Source organism: Dermacentor silvarum, chromosome 4 (genome assembly GCF_013339745.2).
Source record: "Dermacentor silvarum isolate Dsil-2018 chromosome 4, BIME_Dsil_1.4, whole genome shotgun sequence".
In the NCBI taxonomy this organism is placed as follows: Eukaryota; Metazoa; Arthropoda; class Arachnida; order Ixodida; family Ixodidae; genus Dermacentor; species Dermacentor silvarum.
The window spans coordinates 174,960,353-174,966,380 of NC_051157.2; positions in this window are offsets into that span (position 1 = coordinate 174,960,353).

The following is a 6,028-nucleotide window of genomic DNA, read 5'->3' on the forward strand; positions in this document are numbered from 1 at the left end:
TATGCAAATTTGTGTAGAGATACTTATAACATAATAGCCGATAAAATAGGCCCTCAGCCTACAGAACAGCCAATCTGATTTGTTTATAGACTGTATTCCATAAACGAAATTCGGAAGAAGCCATCGCATGATCACTGTCGACGATAATGCGTTTATCTTTGAATGAATATAGTGACACCGCGTTTTGTAACAGTCGAAACTAGTTATGCATGAGGCAGGCACTGCAGCAGGATTCCTCTTTCGCGTTTCCCTAAGTATACTCGGTGCCATCAAGCGCCGTTGCCACGAAACCTGCATATAGAAAGCAACTAACCCATAAAAATGAATAAACATTCTGCAATTGAATATATCCTACAACCATGTCCCGGTCTCATTAATTCCACCAGCACAAGAATCCATCACGTATGATCTCCAATTAAACACCTTTCGCGAGAAAGAGTGCTAATCGCATTACGGTCGCCAATCATATCCATAGGATGAATGCACCGCAAACTCTTTAATAGAAGCAGGCGAGGAATCTGATGCTCCTGAACGAAGAACAGGAATGGTTTGAACCCTACCCCACATCGATTCACCTTACACAGCTGCACGTAGCGGGGAGCCTTGCGCTCGTTAAGGGCGGGCGAAAAGTCTAAAGCAGGCACGCTGCATCCCGCGAATGATTTGTACAATTGGACGAGCGTTGTACTCCGTTTGTTTGCGCTGAACATCCGTTTCCCCGCAGGGGCGTCTGCGTAAGCAGGCGTTTGGTGTGTTGCGACACCACGTACCCGAGCACATGAGGGTTGGACCGTTTCGTGTAGCCGTGCGCGGCTTAGCCGTGTCCGGGGAAAAGAGGATCCTGGGGGTTGAGCCAATGCTGAGTGCTTGGACCTTAATGGCCCCTCGGCGGAGGCAACACACCTCTTTCACGTAGACGGCACCCCCGGACTGACCCACCCGGGGGAAATCGGCAGTCGCCTTTTCCTATCTCTCTCTCGTCAAATCTGCGTCTCTCTCTCACACTTTTTGGCCTTTCCTGTATTCTTCTCTCTTCCATTTACTTCGTTTTCTCGCTCCCTGTGTGGCTATCCTACTTTGAGTAAACCATATTTGGTTGTAGTAGCGGCGTACGACTGGCGTCGTGCAGACTTGTGTGTAAGCTCTGCCGCATCCCCTCGTTGGGCTCCGTGGTGGGTGGTGGGCGCTGCTGCCGAACACGAACATTTTGTTATGGCAGCGCAAACTTCTGTTGTATATGATCGGCCTCTGAAAAGAGGCCGCACCGAAGCATCATTCCAGTTCTCCTTTCGGAGCAACGTCCCAACATTCCCCAAGTACCATGTAGTCCATAGTGAAAACAACGCACCCGTGAGAAAGCTCTCTCCTTTCCTAGTGGCCAAGTGCCTGAAAGACAAAATTGGACCGACATAGAAAGCCTCAACAATGTCTAGTGGGGACCTCCTTCTAGAACTAAATGACAAGGATCAAGTATAAAAGCTCTTGGAACTTGCCACTATTGGCGATGCCACAGTCACAATTTCAGTCCATAGAACACTAAATACAAGCAGGTGTGTGATATCCGAGGAAGACTTTCTTGGCTTGAGCGATGAAGAACTGCTGGAGGGTTTCCAGGAGCAAAACGTGACCAAAGTACAAAGAATTGTCATCCGCAGAAATGATGAAGAAATTCCCACAAAACATGGTATACTAACCTTTGGAACAAGCGAAATGCCTACCTCTCTCAATGCAGGGTATGTAAAAGTAAATGTCAGACCATATATCCCGAACCCCAGACGATGTTTCAAGTGTCAAAGGTTTGGACATGCTTCACACGCATGCCGAGGACAAACAACCTGTGCTAAATGCAGTTCCAATGATCATCAGTCTGACAATTGCACTTCTTCACTACACTGTGTTAACTGCAAAGGGGACCATCCAGCTTACTTACGGTCTTGCCCTTGCTGGAAAGAAGAAAAGGAAGTCATTGCCCTAACTGTTAAAGAAAAAATCTCGTTCTTTGAAGCACAGAAGCGATTGTCTTACCTTTCGAGAAGAAGTTATGCCGATGTGACGCAGGTGGGGGCAGCGTCACAGAGGCCTCGAGAGTCCTCCGAGCCCACGCACAGTGGTCCCGCAGTGACCCCTCCCGCCCCCGTGGTGGCAGCCGCCAGTGCTGCTCCATCCTCTTCGAAGGGCCCGCAGACACCAGTCTCGCAGGGCCCTAAACTCAATCGAACCCCAAGGCCCGAGACAGGTGTCCCGGCTCCCCACTCCCGGTCCTCCAGTGCCTCAGAGAGAGCGATGGAGGTCGACGCAAAAACTCGGGTGTCGTCGACGCCGAAGGACAAGCGCTCTATCGATCGCGCAAAAAGGGACAAAGTCCCAATAACCACCCTAATTAAGAAAGTGATAACCTAAAGGTTATTGTTCCTTTGTATTAGCCTTCCTTAGCTCTATGTCACCAAACATCTTTCTTATTTCTTATTCATTCGTCATCCCATTTTTTACCTTTCAGCTTCAGAATGGCTTTTATTATCCACTGGAATTGTAGAGCACTCTTACGCAACTTAGGTGACAACAAAGACACTCTAAATAACTTCTCTCCTGTGGCCTTGTGCTTGCAGGAAACAAACCTAGGCGAAAAACATAAATTTTTTTTAAAAGGCTTCACTGCGGTAAGGCGCGACCGTATACCCCAGGTAAGCCGGCTTTCGGGTAGTGTAGCCATTGTTCTGCAGGGAGGTATTGCAGCCAGAGAAATTACCAATAATAGTCACATAGAAGCCGTTGCTGTCACCATTTTAGCACGCAAAACCATCACCGTTTTAGCACACAAATCATCACTACTTCGAAGTAGTGATGAACAGGATACAGAGGCTCCTTCTATAACTAGCGGTGAAGTTAGAAGGGCCTTGCAAGACATAACCATGGCAAAAGCCGCTGGAGAAGATGAAATAATACTCGATTTAATTTAACATGGAGGAGATATTATGCTTGAAAAGCTTGCGGCCCTTTACATGCAGTGACTCACGACTTCAAGTGTACCAGAGAATTGGAAGAATGCCAACATTATACTAATCCATAAAAAAGGGAGGCGTTAAAGAATTGAAGAAATATAGACCGATTAGCTTGCTTCCAGGTATGTATAACACATTCACCAAGACAATTTCTAATAGCATCAGGCCAGCACTTGAGTTCAGTCAACCAAGAGAACAGGCTAGCTTCTGGAAGGGATATTCTATGATGGATCATACTCATGTCATCAATCAGATAATAAAGATATCCAATCAACCTCTCTATATGGCTTTCACTGATTAGGAAAAGGCATTTGATTCAGTAGAGGTGCCAGCAGTCATACAGGCATTGCGTAATCAAGGAGTACAGGAGACGTACCTGAATATCTTGACAAATATCTACAAAGACTCCACAGCTACCTTGGTTCTCCACAAGAAAAGCAGAAAGTTACCTATAAAGTAAGGCGTCAGGCAAAGAGATACAATCTTTCAAATGCAATTCACAGCATGCTTAGAAGAAGTTTTCAAGCTCTTAGACTGGGAAAGCTTAGGAGTGAGGATCAACGGTGAATATATCAGCAACCTTCGGTTTTCAGATGACATTGTCCTATTCAGCCACAATGGGGACGAATTGCAACAAATGGTTGAGGGCCTTAACCGAGAAAGTGTAATTGTGGGGTTGAAGAATAATATGCAGAGGAGAAAGATAATGTTTGATAGCCTCGCTAGGGAACAAGAATTGAGAATCGTCAGTCAGCGTCTAGTGTCTGCAAAAGAGCACGTTTACCTAGGTCAATTACTCACAGGGGATCCTGATCATGTGCAAAAAATTTCCGGCATAATAAAATTCGGTTGCAGTGCATACGGCAGGCATTGCCAAATCCTGACTGGGAGCTTACCACAGTCGGTGAAAAAAAAAGTGTACAATCATTACATTCTACCGGTGCTAACATATGCGACAGAAACTTGGAGGTTAAAAAAGAAGCGCGAGAACAAGTTAAGGACCGCACAAGGAGCAATGGAACAAAAATCTTAGGCCTAATGTTAAGAGCGGTGTTGATCAGAGAGCATACGGCGATAACCGATATTCTAATTGACATTAAGAGGAGAAAAGGGAGCTGGGCAGGCCATGTAATGCGTAGGATGGATAACAAGTGGACCAATAGAGTTACAGAATGAATACCAAGAGAAGAGACGCGCAGTCGAGGACGCCAGAAAACTAGGTGGGGTGATGAAGTTAGGAAATTTGCTTGCGCAAGTTGGAATCAGGTAGCGCAAGACAGGGGTAATTGGAGACCGCAGGGAGACTCCTTCGCCCTGCAGTGGACAAAAATATAAGCTGATGATGATGATAATAACACTGATTATCGGAAGAATAAAATTCAAGGGCGCGTAGTATCCCTACGTGGATGAATGCGAAAGCATTGTGACGTCTTACCGATGGCGACTCCTTTTACGAAATGTAATGGTATTGTTTTCACATTGCCTTGTATAATTTCTCGCATCACGTGCCTCATTCGCGTACTTGCGTGGACGTCCGAAGGAGCCAAGCACAGCTACTGACCAAGATCGAAGGTTCATCCATCGGAGAGCATGACAGAGCTCACCGATATCATCGCAACGACTGGTAGTGGGCCAGTGCGGTTAGTGCCTTCGCAGAGGAGGGGAGCATGGGAACGCTGACATGATGAGTGGCATCGGAGCGAGCTATGGAAGGTGACGATGACGAACGCGCAAGCTCGTCTCCGTGGCCCCTTGATTTTTGTGCCATCTCCGGCAACGGCGCAGGATTTTCCGCTTCATAAGCCATATAATATTTTCGCTTTAAAAGTAACAAGCAGGCTTTGTAGGAAGTATGAAGAAATATATTGGCAAAAAAAGACGTGCTTATGAACGTTTAGAGAGTATGCTATAGGTAACTGACAAAAACACTTTGCTCAAGCTCGGCTTAATCAGGTCTGATTATTAATGGGGTTGTAATTCTTTGGGAATCTCAAGCAGTTTGAAATATGTCTGTCCGTACCTAACCTCTTTTACGCCTACTGTGGTAACTGAGTAGTTCATGGTATAATGGGTAATGCAACGACTGCTGGGAGAGCCGGATTCGAAAGGATCATTCAGACATGTTTCAAGGCTCACAAGGGTTGCGGTCTCGGCCGGTTGGTATTGCATGACGCTTTCTAAGCTGTCAGAGGTGTCCCAAAATAAGCATTCGTAAGTTTTGCGTGTCCTGTCCTCCGGTCTTCTGCTTTTTCTTTTATTGCGATAGCAATTATATCGACACTTCAAGCGGATTTCTACCGTCGGCGTCATCGTCGTCGCCACCGTCGCTGTGATCTTCCGCATAAAGTCCAAGAGTGATAAAATTATCGCCGCGCGCCGTATGTGGGAGTTAAAGCGCGAGGGGGGAGGCGTACTTTCACGGAGAGCGAGCACGCGGCGGAGAGCAAACGCGACTTCTTCCGTCGCGCAAAAGGCCTTGGGGGTATGGGAGGGAGCAAGGAGGGGGGCTACGCTGTGCTGCCGCACAAAATGCGTATCTTGCAACCGGGCGCAAGGGGAACTGGCGACTCAATCTTCTACGCGAAAGGAGGAAAGCGGGAAGGCAGCGTGGGAAAGAGGGGGGCAGCTTCTACTCTCCCAACAACTGCGTACTTGTACTTTGCGCCGGTGCGGGCTGTCGCGCGCACGGTATATTGAAAACGATCTCCACACGGCTCTAACCTTTGTATAAGCTGTGCTTTCGCCGCTCAGTTTCCATTGAAGCAATAGACCGCATGAACCTTCGCTCACTGCGACACGCCGCGCTTGCTCACGCCAACGTTTTGACAGTGGTTGTCTGCGGTCATCGAGTGCGATCTATTCATGTTTGCTTGTGCGCGCTGACACCACGCTTGTTAATTCAGTTTGTAAGCGAATGTGTCTAAGTTTAAGCAGCCGATAAACTACTATCGCTACTCCGTATAGTTCTCCACTAATTTGCTGTCGCAATTGATGCTGCGCCTTTCGGGCGAAACTGCGACATATTTTTA